We start from the raw sequence: 22816 nt of genomic DNA, 5'->3' as shown, positions 1-22816 counted from the left end.
TGCAATGTTGTGCACATATCTTGAATCTCATAGTCCAAGAAGGGCTAAAAGTTAGTAGTGCGGCTTTACATAAAATCTGAGAAAGTGTGAAATATGTTAAAGGAAGTAAGGCTAAAAGAATCAAGTTTGGAGAACTTGCTGCACAAATTAGTGTGATAAGCTCAAAAGGATTGCAAATAGATGTTCCCACAAGATGAAATTCCACTTATTTAATGCTTGAAAGTGCGTTAATATACCGTCTTGTGTTTGTTCATTTGTCATTGATGAATTCCAATTATAAAAATTGTCTTTTAGATGAAGAATGGGACAAAGGCGTGAGGATTTACAAGTTCTTGCAACCATTTTATAAAATCACTACTCTTTTTTCGGGTTCCAAATACCTCGAAGCAAACTTGTACCTTAGAAATGTGTGGAGAGTTCAAGTGCGTTTATACGAAGAGATGGAAAATGAGGATGAAATTGTTAGTACCATGGCAAGTCAAATGAAAGTAAAGTTTGACAAATATTGGGTTTCTTATAGTGTTGTGTTAGCTATTGCAGTAATTTTGGACTCACGTTTCAAGTTTGAGTTTGTTGAGTTTTGTTAAAAAAAAGTTGATGACCCAACAGTTGCAACAAGAAAGTTGGAGTCAGTCAAACAGGAGTTGTATAAGCTTTTTGTTGCTTATGAGGGTCTACATTGCAATGAAGTTCCCGCCAGCCCTTCGGTACAAACTAGTAGTCCTAATATCCTTGGAGATGATATTTGTGTAAGTCAGTACTCCCTATACATTTTTATATTCTTATGATTAATAAGGTTTTGTTTGTTTTGTAATTTTGCTTATTAAATTTCAATATTTAAATGGTGTAGGAATTTGACCACTTCAAGAGTGACTTTAGTGCTACTAAGAAGCTCGAATTGGATACTTATTTGGGAGAGGCAAGGTTTGATCGCATCAAATTTTGCAATATGGATATCCTAGACCATTGGAATAAAAATTGTGATCGATACTCGATAATTTCCATAATGGCCTGTGATATTATGAGTATACCAATAACAACTTTTACCTCGGAGTCCAGTTTCAGTGTTGGCAGCAAAGTGCTCAGTAAATATCGAAGCTCACTTCTACCAAAGAATGCACAGTCTTTGATATGCACTTGGACATGGATTTCTGGATTTAAAGTTAAAGGTAACATGTTAACTTATATTTCACATATTTTAACATTTTAGTTTGTTAATATATTAAGATAATTAACTTATACTTTAAATAGTTTAAATTGTAGAAGACGAAACTGATGATGATTAGCTTCTTATGCCGTTAACCCAAGCAGAGATTAGGGAATCAAGGGCGTCTTCTAACACCGTCATTGTGCAATAGAATTTGTCAATTCGGTTGAACAATTCTATCGCTATTTTTGTTTACTATGAAGTTTGTTTACTATGTATGTTTGGTGAAATTGATGATGAAATTGTGTTGAATGTTGAATATATTAATATGTATGTTGAATGTTGATAATGATGTTTTTGAAGTAATCTATTAATAGGTATGTTGAATGTTGATAATGATGTTTGGTGAAATTTATTCAAGTTTGTGTTTGTGTTTGTCCATTATTTTAATCAAATTAAGCAAGTTTTGAAAGCCTAGTAAAGGAATTTTATACCAAGTTTTCAAATTAATACAATATGTATTTCAAGTTTGAAATTTGAATAACAAAAAGTAGGGAAAATAAAAAATAAATGCAAAATGCTTCATTTTTGCGGGTGACCTATGGGTCGACCCGTACCCGCATGGGCAGGTACAAATCATGCATTTTCGTACCCGTGAAAAAATTACCCGTGGATCCGTACTCGTTTTACTCGTTACTTGTAGCTACCTAGCTTGTATTGCCCGACCCATCCGTTTGCCAGGTCTACCTATCACTATCATTTTCATTCCTAAAACACAATTTTAGATTATTAGATTAAGAATTGAAAAAATGAAAATAATTTTAAAAATATCAGTCACTTAATTATTCTTCTTCAATAACACTCCAATATGAACATAAACGGAGGTTAAGATTTGATCATTTTAAGTATATTAATTTATGGATAAATATGTAATTAAAAATAATAATAAATTGGGCTCTTTTTAGTTCATTAGTTGAGGATAAATAGCTCTGCAAAAGACAATAAATTCAGGAAAAAAGCTAGCTAGCCTTGTCTTTGAAACCACACAAGACAATAAGACTGCAAATCAATCAGTGTCCTTGAAACGTATCATAATTTTATTAATTCTCCTTTGGGAAGAACCTCACATGAATTGAAGTAATGGCCAGATATATTCAATCACTTCGAATCTGACCTTATTGCCATTTTGATGACTATAGTTGTTGAACAATCTCATATATGTATAATTAAATAAAACAAATATAGATTTATCTCTTGCAAACAACTCCACCGCCGTCGATTCCACTGGCACAATTCAGCTTCGTGTACTCAAAGTAAGTTTGCGAAGAATTGCTCAAACCATACCCACTAACGAATCGTGCAGCCGCACAATTAGTACTAAAGAGACTTGACGACGCAAACTCCTTTTCACCGCCCAAGACGGGCATATCCCCGCCCATCTTAGCTCTGCTCACGTAATTACTTGCATAACTTTGGCCCAAAACGCCATTAACATCGCCACTCAAGGCGTAAAACTTGAAGCTCAAGTCGAGATGGGCGAAGCAATTCTCTTGAGTTATGCCGTGATTATGTACTTGTGAATCTTTCTGTGTGATTGGAACCATTTTAGCTTTGGTCTTGATGAACAAGTTTCCCACTTCGATCTCTACAACATTCGTGATGTGTGACCTTGTGATGGTTACGGTTGGAGATTCAGAGGAGTGAGGACTGCCACTGGTTGCCTTCACCGTCAAAGAGGAAAATGGATTCTCCATTGAAGGAGAGTGAAAGGCGGTCAATTGAATTGTCCCAAATGGACGGTTCCTTAGCACCAATGAAGAGTTTGTGAGTGTCAAAGAGATTGGACCCAAGTGAAGTCACTCTTCATGTTCTCATTGCGGCGACCAATGAAGTGTGCATTGATGTGTAGGCTAGAATCGGAGACTAGGCAAAAATCTCGGTCTCTTTTGCCATGGAAGTAGAAGGTGATTCCATCTCCACTGATAAATCGGGGGTCACAGCTCCCAATCGGTTGCAATCTGCTCACACAGATGAAAATTGAATTGATCAATGAGAATATGCAGCTTGAAAGACATGAATATGTATTATTAAGAGTGAATGCATGCATGAATGAGTAGTCTTCTTTATTTAACATATGTCTTTTAGAAATACGAAGAAGGAGAACTTACTGCAAACGGGGCTACATGTGACACAATCAACGTCACATTGTTTAGGGCAGGCAATAGGACAAATTAGTTCCACGCCGTAGCAATGAGGATAGTTATTGTTCTCGCAATTAACTGTTTTTGTTGCTGAATTTGATGAAGGCCCACTTGAGGCGGGTGGCGGTGGAGAGTACCAATTAGTAGGAGTGGGAATGGCCGGCGGAGAAAGAGGAGGAATGGGAATAACAGGAGGAGAAGGAGAAGGAGTGGGAATGGCAGGAGGAGAAGTGGGAGTGGTCGGAGGAGAAGTTGGAATGGCCGGAGAAGAAGGAGGAAATGGGGATGGAAAAGGAGGAGTGTAAGTGGTAGGAGGTGGTGAAGGGTAAGTTTTAGGGGGTGAGAGGTGGTGAAGGATAAATTTTAGGGGGTGGAGGAGGTGAACGCCGTCTCACTTTTAGTGGTGAAGGTGGTGGGGGCGGTAGTGTGGAAACGGGTTGACACGAGACACAATCCACAACGCAAGTTATAGGGCAAGAATCTAGGCAGTAAAGGTTTTGGTGATAACAACTACAATACTTCTTATCTTGGCACTTCATTTTCTTATGCTTTTTGGCAGCTCCCTCCACCACCACAAACGCCATCAATAGGAGGAGAAAATCAGAAAATACACACTTAATTGCGCCATTGTTCAACCACTTAGTCTTAGAGAGCAACTGGATATACACAGTTATTGTGTGGATCTTGTTGCTAAGCTCTGACTCGTTGTATAGTGATTTACTTTTCCATTGTTGAGCAATATAGCTTGAAATCTAGCATCAATTAATGGATTTTCGCGGCTTAACGCTTTGTTTCTTAAATGAGTAAGTATTAAGAATGATCTTCGATCTGGTGCTTTTCAATAAGGACATTTGAAAAGTTATAAGTCAACTTTTAAAATTCAAATTAGAATAAGAGTTCGTTATTACACAAAAATTAAGCCACAACTCTAGTTTTAGGGAGGAGTTAATTCTTTTTAGTCCCTATGGTTTCAGTGTACTTTTTCAGGATAATGGTTTCAAATACTACTATTTTAGCCCTTTGACTAAATAAAATGTTTGTTGACTATTAAATTTATAAATGGAAAGGACCAAAGTATCCCTATTTTAAAGTTACTAAAATTTTATTGAACATTGGTATAAGAATTTATTTTATAAAATGTGTAATAAAATTATGTATATATAATTTTATTACACATTTTATAAAATAAATTCTTATACCAATATTTTAAAGTTACTAAAATTTTATTGAACATTGGTATAAGAATTTATTTTATAAAATGTGTAATAAAATTATATATATATACGCACATACACACACCAAAAACAAAAATATATTATACATTACAAATTGAAATAAATAAATAAATTACACATCAGAAAATTATATAAATATGATGAATTTGTACTGTATAATTTTGTTTATTTAATTTGAATTTGTAGTGTATAATGTGTTTAATTGATTTAGGGTTGACTGTGTAGGTAATTTTTCTTTTTCTTAAAGGAGGCATTTTTGTCCATTCAATATGATTTTAATATTTAACTAACATTTTATTTAGTCACCAACAAAGCTACGGACACCGATTATTTTACACCGAAAATGTGTACTGGCCTACGTGTACGCGTGACTCACACCAACAGTCAGACGCCTGATTTTTTTATAAATACTTTTCTAGTGAATGGCCGTCCATCAAATATGGATGGCCGTTCACTCACATGGACTCCCGTCCATATTATATGGACGGGGGTCCATATGCCATGGATTAGCGTTCCCATTTAAAGGACACCCGTCTATAATTAAATATAATAAAAAAAAATTTATAAACATTAGGGACATTCGTTTATCCGTTATGGACGGCCGTCCTTTTATTTTGGTCAGACGTCCACAAATAGGAGACGCCTGTCCTTAATCAAAATATGAAAATAAAAAAAGAAAAAACTTTGGGGACGACTATCCATTGGGAATGGACGCCAGTTCCTTACGTTTGGACGGGCATCCATACTTTAAAAAAAAAAAAAAAAATCTAAACCTCTTCTTCCCTCTTCTTCTTCTTCCTCTTCATTCCCCATCTCCTCTCTTCTTCCTGTTCAGTGTTATTCTAAGATTAATAATATCTACCACAAAACCATTAAAAACCGTCACTAAATCCCAAAACAGATCCCAAACACAGCAAGAAACAAAACTAAAACCATTTCCTAAGCACACTTATTATATTTAACAGACAAGAAAAATGAAACCACACCCTCTGCAAACGCTTCAAGCAATCTTAACTTCAACGGTCTTCGGCTTAAAGGTTGATGATTACAACTTTTCTAAAACATCAACACAATAAAACTCTGCAAAGAAAAATTCATCAGACAACTACATGTAAAATAATTCAAACAAAGCAAAATGAAAATCTGAACCTCTCTCAAAGCAGCTATGCGAGGCAACACACTTGAATCCATCTTGATGTGATTAACCAACTCTTTTGGAATAGGTGAACTGAAAAATACAAATGCTCTGGAAAAAAGATGACGAGAGCAGTAGAAGAAGAGAAACAACAAAACACAAATTATCAATGGTAAATAATACAGTTAAAATAAGTGGAAGGTCTGAGGGATGCCAATCTCACATACTTCTTGTATAAAGGCTCCCGTCCAGACATGTCAGACAAGAACATTACAACACTGCATGCTAGGAACAGATGTAGTTAAAATGGATCCAAAATCCAAAAAGAGTGCTTCAGATTAAGTGGCATAAAAAATCCAGAAAATTATGGAAAACAGTAAAAATGTAACATAATATATATGAAATTATAAGTTTTAATATAAGTTTTAAGTGGCTTCTTCGGCTCGGGAGGCGGCAACTTCTCCACAGTAACAGTCAAAACTCCATCCTGACAAATTGCCGAAATGGCATCAGTATTCGCATTCTCAGGCAGCACGAACTTCCTCATAAACTTGCCGACTCTCCTTTCCATCCTCACATATTTAGCTCCTTCTTTCTCTTCATCCCGCTCTCCTCCGCGTATAGCAGCACATGGTCGTCCTCCACCTGCACCTTGATGTTCCCCGACTTCAACCCAGGCATGTCGATTATGAAGACGTAGAGTTGGGGTACTCCTCACGTCCGCCGGCGTTGCCGCCATTGCCAAAGCATCATGTTATGCATTCCTGATGGGACTGAAGAATCGGAAAGATCTTCTTTCGAACAAGAAAGTTTGGTCTCGTCGATCTTCCATTTTGCCTGAATTCCTTAATAGCACCATACGAATTTACAATGGAAGAACCTTTATTCGCTGTAAGATTACCAGAAGAAAAGGTTGGTCATAAATTTGAGAGTTTGCGTTGACACGGAAATGGCGTCCTTGGGGCACTTCCAAAGGAAAAAAGTGAGTGGTCATGGTATAGAGGTTACATTCACAAGATGAGGACTTGGTTTTAGCTTATTGTCTTTAACTCGGCAGTTTATGAATAATAGTTCATACTCTCCAAGTTATAATGAACTTATGCCAGCTAGGAACTTCATTGTGTGTTGATGTCTCTTTTGAATCAGTGCAATATTTCAGCAATTTTGCTTTCCATTGGTGATTCATTGCGTAATCAATCTAGGTATTTTTTAAGGTTATGAAGGTGTTCTCCATGACAAGGAAGATCGTTGCTTTGGCATTTACGTGTTTGATTGTGTTGATGTGTTTAGAAGAGTTGTAATCATCAACCTAGTGAAGCGAAGACCGTTGAAGTTAAGATTGCTTGAAGCGTTTGCAGAGGGTGTGGTTTCATTTTCTTGTTGTTAAATATAATAAGTGTGCTTAGGAAATGGTTTTGGTTTTGTTTTCGCTGTGTTGGGGTGTTTGGGATTTAGTCACGGTTTCTAATGGTATTTTGGTAGATATTATTAATCTTAAATAACACTGGACAAGAAGAAAGAAGAGGAGATGGGAATGAAGGAAGAAGAGCGAAGAAGAAGAGGTTTAGAATTTTTTTTTTTTTTTTTTTAAAGTATGGAGGGCGGGACGCCTGTCCAAACGTAAGGGACTGTCGTCCATTCCCAATGGATGCCAGTCCAAAGTAAGGGACGACCATCCAAAATTATGGACGGCCATCCCCAAAGTTTTTTTTATTTTTTATTTCATATTTGGTTAAGGACGGGCGTCCCTTATTTGGGACGCCCGTCCAAAATAAAGGGACGGCCGTCCATAACGGATGAATGGCCGTCCCTAATGTTATAAATTTTTTTTTTATTATTTTATTTATGACGGGCGTCCTTTAAATGGGGACGCTGTCCATGGCATATGGACCCGGACGGGAGCACCTATGATGTAACGACCGTCCATATTGATGGACAGAGTTCATAGAAAAATATTTATAAAAAAATCAGCGTCTGACTATTGGTGTGAGTACCATACACGTAGGTCGGTACACATTTTCGGTGCAAAATAACGGTGTCTGTAGTTTTGTTGTTTAGTCAAAGGACTAAAACAGTAGTATTGGAAACCCTATCCTGAAACGTATTAAACAAAAACCATAGGAACAAAATGAATTAATCTTTTAGGGGGAGAGGCAAACAAAAGGCTTAAATCGACTTCAAGAAACCAACGAAGAAGCCTTCGAATCTGGCTATATAAGAATTTCCCTGTAGCAGGCGCCCTCTGGTCTTTGCAGTTACAGCTGTGATTGGCTATTGGAGTCACCAATAGGCCATAGGTAATTATCACAAATGGATTACTTATAAGCAGTCTCCAAGCCAAAAAGTAATGTTTATCTTCAAGTAATACAACTCTCCACTTGGTTAATGCTCGAATTTTTCATGTCTCATGCCTCAATCACACCGATTTTTTATTAATTTCGAGGCATTGGCTGATTAGGCTTATTATGGGCCTGCTAATCCCAGCCCACGTACTACTATGTTAGTGTCATGGAATGTTAATACTCACTCCGTTTCAAAATATGTCATTAGATGGGAAGTTGTGCGTTGCGCGGGTATGTTTATATATTTGTTTACATTATTTTTTTTTTTTGTATTTTAAATATATATTTTCTAATTGGAGTTCATTTTTATGAAATGATAATTAAGAAATCAATAAATAAAAATATAGTGAAAAATATATAATTATTGTTGATATAAGAAATATTATTACAAAGAATTAATATTAATTTTATCATATTGTATAAATAAAAGTTATGTTTTCAACATTTATGATAATTATTATTTATTAAGATTAATGACTTTGTTATTGGTGAAAAAAGTAAGTTATGGAATGGAAAACTTAGTTACTATAATATGCTATCACTGTACCAGAAGGTTTGAAGTTGATGGTTTGATCTGGAGATTCTTGCAATAATCAAGATTTGCGAAAAAAAATATTGATCGGCAATTCATTGCATCAATTATCATGAACCAAAAAAAAAAAAAAAACAAAAAATTTTAATATAGTATTAATTGAAAAAGGCATTACAATATTACATTTGGTAACGGGAAATGTACGACAATAATCTATTCTAATTGTATTGTACAAACTAATGACTTTTATCTTGGCTGTTAACATTAAACAGAATTGTAAGCAATGCTTAAAATTATAGGATTAAACATGATTGTTCAACAATGGCTACAATTATAGGGAAATGGTGCGGCCAATTGTAGCCAATTGTTTGGCTACAATTATCCAAATTAGGTAAACATATACAATTAAAGCTCTGTCTACTAGTTCTAAATATTCAAACCGTCAATTGAATTTTTATTGAGCAATCTATGGCTAATTTACTAATGACTATTCAGTGGAAACTGAGAAACAAGGGAAACCGAAATGTGTGTAATGATAAAATAAATGGGTCGGAAATGGGTCATAGATATCCAAATTCAGAGTATAATATATCAAATTAAAGCTCTATCTATCTAGTTCCAAATATTGAAACAATTCGTCAATTGGTTTTTATGGAGCAAGTTATGGCAATTGCTAAAACTATTCAGTGAAAACTGAGAAAGGGGGAAATCAAAATTGTGTGATGATAAATGAATGGTTTGACAGTGGGCCTACAGTTATCCAAATTGAGTGTATAATATATAAAATTAAACCTCTTATCTATTTCAAATATTCAAACCGTTTGTTAATTAAATTTTTATTGAGAAAGTTATAGCCAATTTATTACTGATTGTCAGTGGAAACGGAGAGAAACGGGGAGAACCGAAATGTGTGTGATGATAAAATGAATGTTAATAGTGGGTCTACAATTATCAAAATTTAGAGTATAATATATCAAATGAAATCTCTATCTATTCAGTTTTCAAATATTCAAATCGTTTTTCAATTGGATTTTTATTGAGCAAGTTATGATCAATTTACTACTGACTGTTTAGTGGAAACGAGAAACGGAGGAAACCTAAATAGTGTGATGATAAAATAATTATCTAGAAATAGGTCTACAGTTATCAAATTTAGGTATAATAATCAAATTCAAGCCTATTGTCTAGTTTCTAAATATTCAAACCGTTGTCAATTAGAGTTTTATTGAACAATTATGGTCAATTTACTCGGATTGTTCAGTGGAAACCAAGAAATAAGGGAAACCAAAATGTGTGTGATGATAAAATGAATGGTTCGGCAATAGGTCTATAGTTATCCAAATTCAGCCTATAATATATCAAATTAAAGCTATATCTATCTAGTTTTCAAATATTTAAACTTTTTCAATTGATTTTTTATTGAACAAGTTATGACTAATTTACTTGACTGTTCAGTGGAAACTGAGAAATGGGGGAAACCAAAATGTGTGTGATGATAAAATAAATTTCGGCAATGGGTCTACAGTTATCAAAATTCAGGTTGTAATATATCAAATTAAAGCCCTGTCTGTCTAGTTTGAAAGATTCAAACCACACCAATTGGATTTTTATTGAGCAAGTTAGGTAATTTATTACTATTGTGCAGTAAAAACTGAATGTGTGTGATGATAAAAGGAATGGTTTGACAATGAGGCTATAGTTATCCAAATTAAGCATATAATATATAAAATTAACAACCTGTCTGTCTAGTTTCTAAAGATTCAAACCTCTCATCAATTGGGTTTTTTGAGCAAGTTATAGTCAATTTACTATGATTGTACAGTGGAAACTGACATGTGTGTGATGATAAAAGGAATGGTTGGCAATGCGGTTACATATCCAAATTTAGCAAAAAAATAAATTAATCCCTATCTGTCTAGTTTCTAAAGATTCAATCCTCTCATCAATTAGATTTTATTGAGCAAGTTATAGTCAATTTACTATGATTGTTCATTGGAAACCAAAATGTGTGTGATGATAAATGAATAGTTTACAAGCTACATGGTTCGGCATCAAACATCAGTTGATATTTGTTAAACAAATAAATTGTAATATATTCAACAACAACCTCTTTCATGATATATGTATGTAACATAAAAAAATATCAATAAAAGAGGTAGAACAATTACATTAAAAAAACATATCAATATTTTTTTCCTTTAGGGTGCATTTGGTTCAAGGAATTTAGTTACTGAGAATGTGTGTTATTGGAAAGATAGATTCTAGGGAATCTTTAGATAAATGTTGGTTGGTCAGGTTGAAATAAATTGGTGGGTATGTTATAATAATATGTTTGTTGGGAGGATAAATGAGTGGAATGGTATGTAGATACTAAATTGCCCTCCTTTTAAATAATAATAATATTATTTTATTATTATTTTTATTCTATTATTTTAATTATTTTTAAACCCACCTATATTTGAAATTACTAAAAAAACCAACCATATACAACTTTAATTTATAGCAAAATCACCCCACTCACGCCAAGCCAACGCTGGTAGCAGCCCCCACTGCCAGCCACCTAATGACACGATCAGCCGGATCTGGCTCGGTCGTGCGCCGATAAGGCACATCAGATAGATCTGGCCGTGTGAAAGGCCAGATCTTTGGTTGTGAAAAGCACGACATTTCATGGATCTTTGGTCGTGAAACGACGACCATTTCACGGCCAAATCTATGGCATTTCATGGCCACATCTTTGGTCGTGAAACGGCTAGATTGGTCGTTTCTGGCCATGGCATCTGCGAAATGTACCTTATCACGACCCGATCGCAAGATCTTGCCAGTCTTGTGCCGATATGAGACTTGTGTCGACGGCACAGTGGTAGCTAGCGGCCAACGGTGGTCTTGGGTGGTTGGGGGCATTTTGTTAACTTTTAAACTTTTTTGTGGCAGGGGTTTTAGCTAAATTTCAATGTAGGGGTTGGGTAATATTATTTGGTAACATATGAGGGCAAATGTGTCAGAAATGATAAAAGATTAAAGCAAAATATGGTCAAATTAATATTACCTCGATAATGTTATATTAACACCCTTGGGAAGTAATTTGATTACCCCCATATTACCAACAGTAAACACTATTTGCAATAAAAGATTACGTAATTTTATACTTGACAACAAATGAGGGAATCTTGAAAATAAACAAAGATTACAGGATTAATTATATCACCCCGAACCAAACGCACCTAAGGATAATAATAATAGGTTTGGCATATTACAAATGGTTTACTAAAGCTACGTGGTTGACATCAAACATCAGTTGATATTTCTTAAACAAATAAAATTAGTTATATTAAGCAACAACCTCTTTTTATGTTTATGTATGTAACATAAAAAAATATCAACAAAAAGAGATATAACAATTACAATTAAAACTACATATCAATATTTGATGAATTCATTTTTTGGCACAAATCCTCTCTTTTTCATCCTGAAATTATCGAATGATACCAATCCTCGCAGGTCATAATCGCTTGATTTTCTTGAAACAGATGAAAATGAAGACGAAAATGATGAGAGAAATCAAACAGGACTATAACAATTAAAACAGTGAATAAATTCCAACCAATTAAAGATGGTAGAGAAATGAATACATTATCACATCAAAAGTTTAATAATAAACTGGAAAAACCAAAAGAAAACAATGACAATAAGAATATGAATTACACACGTCTTCTTCCGATTAACCCCCCTTGCCATAACAACTATTACATAAAGGGCAACATATATAGAGGATTCAAAGTAATTAATACTGCAATTGATACAATGCATCTTTTCACATTCACAAAAATCAATAATACACGTTATCAATCCATTAGTATTCACGTCTATCCAAGCATGTATACCCTTTCACAAAAAAAAGTAAATGCGAAACAAAGTTTTCTTGAGACCTTTGAGATGCCACTATTTAATTGTTATTAATATTTAGGTGAATATAAAGGGACTAACATGAATCTATATATCTTTTAATTATACCTTTGGATGTCCAATATGTGCTATTAATACTAATAAATAGCAATTCTAGAGCTGCAACTGAAATCTTACGTGTTTATTTCACATATTCATGAAGTGTTTGTATCTAAGAGCTGAATGTGAAGGGATTAAACCTTTGGAATTCCCAATAAAATAAATCACTAATTTATTGACATGTCATTAATTGAATAAAATTCTTTATGATTAAAATTTGGGAGGTGAAGGGTTTAATATTAATGAGAATGTGATATAGATATTTTAAATTTTTCCACTAACCATCAACCAATCACATCCTAGCACATTAATTACACACTTGTAATAATTATAGAGCTCCTAAGATCCTATATGGAATCCTACGTGGAGTCCAAATGGCAATCAATAGAGAGGGTGAGTTTTAGGATTATATAGATATATAGATTTTAGCAAATTGCACACTTTTTAATATAGACCCTTTGGTTCACTATTTTTACCCTATCCTATTCCACTATCCTATCCTAAAAACCCAAAAATGCATTTTTTTCAATATTCTCAAAATCCAATTCTACTTTATTCAACTCAAAACATTAATAATTACCTTTATCGTAAAGATAACACAACTCAACTTAACTTTACTTTTTTCAAAATACTATTCTAAAAAGCATCAAAATAGTGAACCAACTCACCTCAACATTAATTTTTTTAATGTAAACAAATTTTCTCTCTCCTACTCCATCTCTTATTCACTCTTCCCTCTCAAAGTGTGGTATGAAAATTTTTGATTTTCTCGCCTATTTAAAAATGTTAAAAGTGTATTACTCTTCTATCTCTGTTTTTTCACTACTCACCATGGCTGAATAATGTCATAGTAGAAGACATGTGCTTTGAGAAATCGATTTGGCAGTTAATACACACGTGAGCTAGAAAAACATCACAAATGAACAAAGGCAGGCTATTTTTGAATTTGTATAGTAAGCAGAAGTAATAGCTCTGAACCTTTCTTGACCAGCAGTGTCCCAAATCTGAAACTAGAGAGAAATGTGAAGAGTTGAATGGCGTTTGAAAGAGAAAGAGAGAGAGAGGAGACAAGCGCTAGAGAAAGAGAAAGAGAAAGAGAGAGAGAGGAGACAAGGGCCAGAGAAAGAGAAAGGGAAAGAGAGAGAGGAGACAAGGGGTCAGAGAGAGAGAGAGAGAGAGAGAGAGAGAGGAGACAAGGGACTAGAGAAAAAGCAGAAGAGAGGAGACAGGGGCCATAAAACGAGAAAGAGAGAGGGTTGCTCAACTTTTTGGTCAAACAACATTTATTTTGGAAAAAAGTAATAAGTTTAAAATGATATTTATTTGGAAACTGAGAGAGTATATTATTATTATTAAATTCTTATTTTCTTTTCATTTTCAAAGAAAAAAAAAATAAAGTTATATCTTATTTTCTTTTGGTTTTCCTATTGTGGCTAAGCATTAATAAAGAGGTAATTAAAATTTGACATGTCTTTTGGTGGTATTTAATCCACAACATTTACATTAATACTAATAAATTTAAAGAAAAAACCGTTTTAATTGGAATTATAATAACAATATATTAGTATAAATTGTCCAATAGTCTCAATTTCACATCAACAAATATTTTTGTCACAAAAAATTCCAAAAAAGAAAGGAGAGAAGAAAAATGTAAAACTTATTCGGTAATCAGAAAAAAAAAGTAAAACTTATTCAGTCAAAATTTGAAAAGATGAAGATAAGTTCTAGTATTACTATTACCACACTAAAAAGTTGGGCCATTTTATTAAAAGGCCATATGAAGTTCAAATTTAATTAAAAGGCCATGTAGTTTGAAAGTGTTAAGTAAATAGCCTTGTTATTGATTAAGGTTAATTAAACATAATTATGGGTTAATTAGGATTAATGAAGTATTATGTAATCTTTTAAAAATTATATATGTTCCCAAAGGGCCGAAATTTTTGCAAACAAACCCAAACACCTTCTTCTTCTTCCTCCTGCCACATTAACGCATCCTTCCCCTGGTTGTTGTTTCTTCTAAGCTTCGTCTACATCTTATTCTTCTTCTTCTACATCTTCTTCTTTGTTTACATCTTTTTCTTCCTGTACATCTTCTTCTTCCTACCATTAACACTATCCTCTTCCTCTGCCATTAACATCTTCTTCGCCACAGATCCTCCTCCTCCTAACATTTTGTCCATGTATGTACATCTCTCCTTTCCATTTTATATTTTGATTTACAAAGATTTAATGATGGATTAGGGGTTATGATTTTGATTTAGTTGTTTAGGTTGTTGGGTTGTGTTTAATGTAATGGAAGCTGAAAGGAGTGAAATTTGTTGAATATTTTCTTGCATTGTGGGTAGCTGGGGGTGGTAGCACCGATTGTAGGTGGAGATGACTAAAAATGTGTTCTGGATATGACGGATTGCTTAAGCGATCTGGTGTATCACTTAAGCGATCTAGTATGTCTGGTATAATACAGCAGTTCTTAGATCGCTTAAGCGATCAGGTATATGACAGAAGATCGCTTAAACAACCTGCTATAAGTCTGGTGTATGGTAGCAGTTCGCTTAAGCGATCAAGTAAATGACATAAGATTGCTTAAGCAATTAGACTTATTTATACCAGATCGCTTAAGCGATACACCAGATCGTTCAAGCAACTCTGCAGATGCTTTTTAAAATCTTTCAACCCTTAATATATCAGTTAATAATTTTTTTTTTCTTGCATTATAGGTACTTGGCTATTATTAGACATGAGACAAGTTGTTTTGGGTGTTGCATATTTTGGTGAGTGGGTGGAGGAAGAAAGTTGCTGGAAGTGGATTGGGAAGAGCAAAGAAGTTATACCAATTGCTATGAGTACAGAGGTTAGTTTTGATGAGTTGATTGATGAAATAATTAGAAGAGATGATTTGAGTTGCTCATGTAGTGATATAGTTGTAAAGTGTGTTTTAAGTAGAGTTTCTAAACATTATAAGGTACCTCCTGCTATATTAAAGTCGAATGAAGGTGTGAAGTTATATATGATTGATGTGGCCAATAATGGTTTGAGGCCGATTTTAAGGGTTTCTTTTGTAAATAAACCATTGGAAGTTGGTTCAAAGGAAGGGGATGACAAGGAAGTTGGCGGAGATTTGGCTGGTTTTAATTTGAACTACGAGGGCATTAATTTGTTAGTTGAAAAATCAAGAGTAGGCGGTGATTTGGGTAGTGAGGAGGACACTATAGAAGAGGTTGGTCACGTGCGACAGAATGAAAATGTTGAGGAGGAGGACCCCGTACATGTTCCTGCAGATGTAGAGATTCCTTTAAATATAGATTATGCAGAAGGTGTAGTTTATGAAGAAGAGAACACTATGGTCCTTTATGCGGGTTCAGAGGGGGTAATTGTAGGTAGTAGTGAATCAACTCATGTTTTTATGGATGGATCAGAGTTGTGCATAGGGTATTTATTTGACAACAAACAGGAAGTGGTAAGGAAGCTAAAACTTGTTACCGTGAGAGGTAATTTTGAGTTCATCACCAAAAAGTCTAATTCATTGGCTGTGACGGTTGCATGTCCTGACTGAAAGTGCAAGTGGCGGGTTTATTGTAGAAGGTTGGCAGAGTCGGAAAAATTTATTCTCAGCACTTATACCTGTGAGCACACATGTGGTTTGGGACACATTTCAGGTGAGCATCGACAAGCCTCTGCTAATGTTATTGGACAATTTGTCAAAAGTCAGTTCGTTGAAGGGAAAAGTCTATCTCCTAAAGACATTCAGAGACTTGTGCGCACAAAGTTGGGATGTGCTATTAGTTACTAGAAATGCTGGAAAGGGAGGCAACATACACAAGATTTTGTCAAGGGCACGCCGGAGCACGGGTACGCAATATTAGAGGCATACTGTTATATGCTTGAGTTGACAAACCAAGGTAGCAAGACGGCTTTGAAGTGGGACAAGAATATGATATTTAAATATTTTTTTGTTGATTACGGTTCTGCTATAAGGGGTTTTGTAAACATGAGAAAGGTGTTGGCTGTTGATGGTTGCTTTTTGACGAAAAAGTATGGAGATACATTGTTGGTGGCCATTTCACAGGACAACGAGAATCACACATATCCTGTTGCATGGTGTGTGGTTGACTTTGAGAATGACAAGTCGTGGACTTGGTTTTTTCAGCAATTACGTACGATAGTGCCTGACAGTGACGAGTTGTGCATAATATCCAATAGGCACAACTCTATAAAGAAAAGGATTGCCATTATTTAGCCTCAAGCACATCACAGATTCTGTATGAGGCACCTTAGTGAGAAAATAAAATAAAAGGTTAAGTGTGTTGGCCTCATTTAGACATACTACATGGCAGCAAAAGCTTATCAAGTTGATGAGTTCAATGAGCACTTCTGGCAAATTCGAATCAAGGATGATAGAATTGCTAAGTATCTTGAGTATAATGTTGGTTTTGAGCGATGAAGTAGAGCTTACTTTCCGGGAAGAAGGTTTGATGTCATGACCACGAACACAACCGAGTCCATAAATTTGAAGTTGTTAATAGAAAGAGAGTTTACAATAGTTGCCCTTTTTGATGCAATCCAGAGGACATTGTCACGGTGGTTCCATGAGCGTCGTACGGAGTTAGATAATTTTACCACAACTCTTGTTTCGTGAGCTGAAAAATTATTGCGAGAACGTATGGAACTGTCAAATGCACTGTTTGCCTATCCTCTTAATGCTCAAGAGTTCACCATGCGCAGCTATGGTCTGGATGCCCTAGTTAACCTTCTTAGTAAAACTTGCAGCTGTAAAGTGCTTGACATTCAACGGTTACCTTGTCCTCATGCACTAGCAGCACTGAAACACCAACAGAAGTCGGATTTTAGTTCAAGAATTTACATGGAACTTTGGTCCCCTCTCTATATGGCAAATCACTCATGCTGGCTTATTCAAAAATGATATATCTAGTTCCTCCAGAAGAGTAGTGGGTGGTGCCGCTACAGTTGGCTGACATTATCATCCATTCGCCATCCAAGAAGACATAAAAAGGGAGAAAAAGAGTAAAGCGTATTCCATCAACCTCTGAGGTTCCCCGGAGGATGAATAAGTGCTCAATTTGCAAGCAAGCTAGCCACAAGAGAAGCAATTGCCAGAAACAATCACATGCAGATCCGAAAAATTAGGTCGAAGAAGGATGAAGTTGAGAGAGTTGCCAAGGCCAACCGTTGAAGAGTTGTTGTTTTCAATTTTTTATGTTTAAATTTTATTGTTACCTTGAATAAATCATCCTTTATATTTAGTATTCTTGTTACATGGCATTGATGTGTTGATGCAATTAAGTTGTCAAATTTAGGAGAAAATATGGAATTAATATGTGTTGGTGATTTTAGTTTGTCAAAATTCAGGAGAAAAGCTAGAAAAAATATGTATTGTCCATTATCGCTTAAGCGATATATAAGCAACTACATATATCGCTTAAGCGACAAAGGGTTTTTCATAAAGGATCGCTTAAGTGAGAAAATAAATCGCTTAAACGATTGTGCATTTGGATAATTGTTTATACTGACATGGACTTGATCACTTAAGCAATTTTGTATCGCTTAAGCGACCAAGGGTAAAAGCGAAGAATCGCTTAGGCGATAACATAAATCGCTTAATCGATCGTGCATTTGGTCAGATCTTATTCTGCCTCGGACTTAATCGCTTAAGCGATCTAGAACCGTTTAAGCGACCAAGGGTAAAAGTGAAGAATCGCTTAAGCGAGATCGTAAATTGCTTAAGCGATCGTGTAACTGGGCAGATCTTGATTCTGCCTCGGACTTGATCGCTTAAGCGATAGATCGCTTAAGTGACCAAGGGTAAAAACGAAGAATCACTTAAGCGAGACCATAAATCGCTTAACCGATCATGCATCTGGGCAGATCTTGATTCTACCTCAGACTTGATCGCTTAAGCGACCAAGGGTAAAAGCGAAGAATCGCTTAAGTGAGACCATAATTGCTTAACCGATCGTGCATCTGGGCAGATCTTGATTTTGCCTCGGATTTGATCGCTTAAGCGATTTTGTATTAGTTAAGCGACCAAGGGTAAAAGCGTAAATCGCTTAAGCAAGAAAATAAAATCGCATAAGCGATCATGCATCTGGGCACATATTGATTTTGCCTTGTACATAATTGCTTAAGCGATCATTGATCGCTTAAGCGACCAAGGGTAAAAGTGAATTATCGCTTAAGTGATCCTGATCCTCACTTGTACGTGATCGGTTAAGCGACTAACTTTGAACATATTGGATCGCTTAAGAGAGACCTAAGATCGCTTAAGCGATCCATTGTAGTCGGATGGCCTTTATTCTGCCTTTGACAAGATTGTGTAAGCGATTTATTATTGCTTAAGTGACTAAGGCTAAATAGACAAGATCTCTTAAGCGAAACAATATATTATTTAAACGACCAAGGCTAAATAGACGGGATTGCTAAAGCAACACCATATATCGCTTAAGCGATTAAGGGTAATTTACTTTAATATTTCTTTTCCAAGTTTATGTACCATGTTTAATATAGACGTAAAAGAACTAATTTAATTAAAATATAATAATGGTCATGGTCTAGTGAACTAATCGTACACCATATATGTTTAATATAGACGTAAACATTCTATACCATATATGTTTAATATAGCCGTAGAGAACTAATTTAATTTAATTTAAAGAAAATCGATTAAGTGATATAAATAATCAAATCAATTGACACAAGACAGATCATGGTCCACTGAATTAATCGTACACCATATATGTTTAATATAGATGTAAACATTCTATACCATATATGTTTAATATAGACGTAAAATAACTAATTTAATTTTTAAAAAAATCAATTAAATGATATAAATAATCAAATCAATTGACACAAGATAGATCATAGTCCACTGAACTAATCATACAGTCAAAATTGAAGCTTATTTCAATCTAATCATTCTCAAATACATCATCCATATTTATGAAATCAGGTACGTTTTTACTAATGTGTCACACTAGTATGCTATGACATTCATCCATATATCATACGGTTGTAACCTTTATATGTGTTGATGGAATTAGGTTGCAAATAATCCTTCTTAATTGGCCTTAATAAGTGTTACTAACCGATGTCGCATAACATTAACGTTAATAATCATGTGATGTTGTGAACAACTAAAGTTCACATTAACGTCACGCAATATGGGACAACCTATTCCAAAAAAAAATAAAAGGAATCGCTTAAGTGATCTTGTCATCGCTTAAGCGATCCAGTGTTGATAAGCTTTCTTCGCTTAAGCGATCTTGTGAAAGGCAATAAAAATAATCCAAATACACTGGATCGCTTAAGAGATTTCATTTCTCACTTAAGCGATCCTGTGTATTTAGCCTTAGTTGCTTAAGTGATTTGGTACCATCACTTAAGCGATCACGTACAAGCAAGACCAAAGATCACTTAAGCGATGCTTCACTTTTGCCTTTGGTTGCTTAAGCGATTTATTTTCTCGCTTAATCAATTCTTCGCTTTTACCCTTGGTCGCTTAAGCGATTAAGTCTGAGGCAGAATCAAGATTTGCCCAGATGCACGATCGCTTAAGCGATTTAAAGTATCGCTTAAGCGTGCTTCGCTTTCACTTTTGGTTGCTTAAGTGAGACAAAATCGTTTAAGTGATCAAGTCTTAGGCAGAATCAAGATCTACCCAGATGCACGATCGCGTAAGCGATTTATGGTCTCGCTTAAGCGATTCTTCGCTTTTACCTTTGGTCGCTTAACGATTCTGGATCGCTTAAGCGATCAAGTCCGAGGCAGAATCAAGATCCGCCCAGATGCACGATCGCGTAAGCGATTTATGGTCTCGCTTAAGCGATTCTTCGCTTTTACCTTTGGTCGCTTAACGATTCTGGATCGCTTAAGCGATCAAGTCCGAGGCAGAATCAAGATCCGCCCAGATGCACGATCACTTAAGCGATTTATAGTCTCACTTAAACGATTCTTCGCTTTTACCCTTGGTTGCTTAATTGATCAAGTCCGAGGCAGAATCAAGATCTACCTAGGTGCACGATCTCTTAAGCGATTTATGTTATCGCTTAAGCAATTCTTCTCTTTTATCGTTGGTCGCTCAAGTCCATGACAGTATAAACATCTGTCCAGATCCACGATCGCTTAAGCGATTTATTATCTCGCTTAAGCGATCATTTATGGAAAGCCCTTTGTCGCTTAAGCGATATACGTGGTCGCTTAAGTGATCATGGGCAATACATGTTTTTTCCAGCTTTTCTCCTGAATTTTGACAAACCAAAATCACCAACACATATTAATTCCATATTTTCTCTTGAATTTGACAACCTAATTGCATCAACACATCAATGCCATGTAACAAGAATACTAAATAAACTCAAACTCAAACTCAAAAAAAGGAGAGAAATACTGAATTGCTTTTATATTAATCTGAAATGTGTCAATCACATTTAATAACAACATTATTTATAACAAATAAATCTCCTATATATATATATATATATATATATAAAAAGCAAGGTTGGCAGCCTCCATCCCCCCTCTTCATCATTCTCTTCAGCCACTTCCCTATCCTCCAAAATTATTCGGCACACCTTCAGCATCAGCACCACAACCCAAGTATCAACAACTTGACGCCTAATAACACCAACTGATCCAATTCAAGACAACCCAGTAAGACAGCATCACATAAACTACAAAATTCTAATTCCAACTTCCATACCTATTGATGACAGCATCAATAATGACTTGGATTGGGTTCTGGTTAGTCAAAAGGGATCCATATGCCCATGGAAGCACTCAACAGCATAGTGCTCCTGATAGTTGCTCATTGTTTCGTCATTCAAGCCGGCCATCGGGGTGTTGGTCATGTTGAACTCAATAAATTTCAGTGCATATGCCCCACAATTAGCATTACAATAGCAGGAAGACATTAGTATTAGAATCAACTTATAGAACAATTGTATTATGTAAGTTTTATATAAAATTTATCTTGAGTCATTTGTCGGGACATGAAGGCACTTGAGTGGCCACTTTTCTGTCAGTACTTCGTCACCAAAGTGCTGAAACATCCCGCTGTCGCTCAACAGTTGCGGGAACAATACGCACAATGGCTCCAACTCCATCTCTAACTGCCTCTCTCGACAAGTACTTGGGTTGTAGTTAAGGATCTTTAGCAAATCCTCCTCTAGAAGTGCGACAACGGTTATCCATTGTATATCCTTGATGTTGATGATGCAGTATACTCTTTTAACCTTTGCCCAACTGTGGCCATGTTTGGGCCTTTGCCCCCGTACATACTGCATGATCCTGTCATCAAACTGAAAATCATCAAGGACGCCGTCGAAGTCATCTATGGCCAATCTTTTTCGCTTGCCTCCTCTTGCTGCACCTCTACCAATGGCCTTTTTCATTAAAGTGTCATATGTCGTTATTAGCGTTTGGCCAAAGGCCACATCAGTGATGGCACAATCGGGATACAATACATCACCATTACTGCTCTGTCCTAGCCTCATGAGTGCTAATACCTCATCGATGTGCTGCATCAAATAAAAACAACATGATAAGTATACAATACCTCATGGAAAACATAAGCAAAAATAAGGAAAAATAAGGAAAATAACTCACCGAGTCGTCAAACCACCTGTCCATCGTCAACATCTTTTCAAACCACTCCCAGGGATAATCCTCGGTCTTGCACTTCACATGGGCATCACTTCCAGATTCATTGTAATAGGCATATAAGAGTTTTTTCTTTTCCTCCTCTATTGGCCTATACAAATCGACCTTTAACTCCTCCGTTTTCGCTTGCCCACTTCCTCCCTCTTCCTCCATTTGCACATCCACACTTCCTTCGCGTCCCGCCTCACCCTCCTCTATTATCACTTCCCCACTTCCTCCAGCAACCTCCTTAACCCCCTCCATTTTTGCTTCTCCACTTTTGTGGACTTCCTCAAATTTTTCTTCATTTTCCTCTTCTTTCCATACGTTACTACGGTGTAAGGAGATTTGACAAACTTACTCTTTCAACTCTTTCTTTTCAACTCAGGTTGCACTTTAACCACTTTCAATACTCCACCAAATTCCTCCTCTACCCTACCAACTTTCTCTGCCACTTTATCAACTTTCTCCTCCACCCTTTTCATCCACTCTTCCATCTTCTCAAACCTCTTATAAATGGCTATTGTAAAACTCTCAAACAGACCGTTTATGAGGCCAACCAACT

At 35.6% G+C, this 22816-nt stretch overlaps 1 long non-coding RNA gene and 1 pseudogene across 1 annotated transcript; one reads left to right on the top strand and one right to left on the bottom strand.

Moving 5' to 3' along the window:
• The first annotated feature begins 545 nt into the window (after positions 1 to 545).
• Positions 546 to 1404, top strand: LOC116142096. The gene is made up of 3 exons (XR_004129955.1): positions 546 to 749; positions 851 to 1169; positions 1252 to 1404. It is a non-coding gene; the product is annotated as an uncharacterized LOC116142096 (long non-coding RNA).
• A 4179-nt stretch (positions 1405 to 5583) lies between these two features.
• On the bottom strand, positions 5584 to 22515 carry LOC116142132 (annotated as a pseudogene).
• Positions 22516 to 22816: the final 301 nt, after the last annotated feature.

This window comes from Pistacia vera, unplaced genomic scaffold, assembly GCF_008641045.1.
Source record: "Pistacia vera cultivar Batoury unplaced genomic scaffold, PisVer_v2 Contig405, whole genome shotgun sequence".
NCBI classification, from domain to species: Eukaryota; Viridiplantae; Streptophyta; class Magnoliopsida; order Sapindales; family Anacardiaceae; genus Pistacia; species Pistacia vera.
This window is presented reverse-complemented; position numbering and strand designations above follow the sequence as displayed.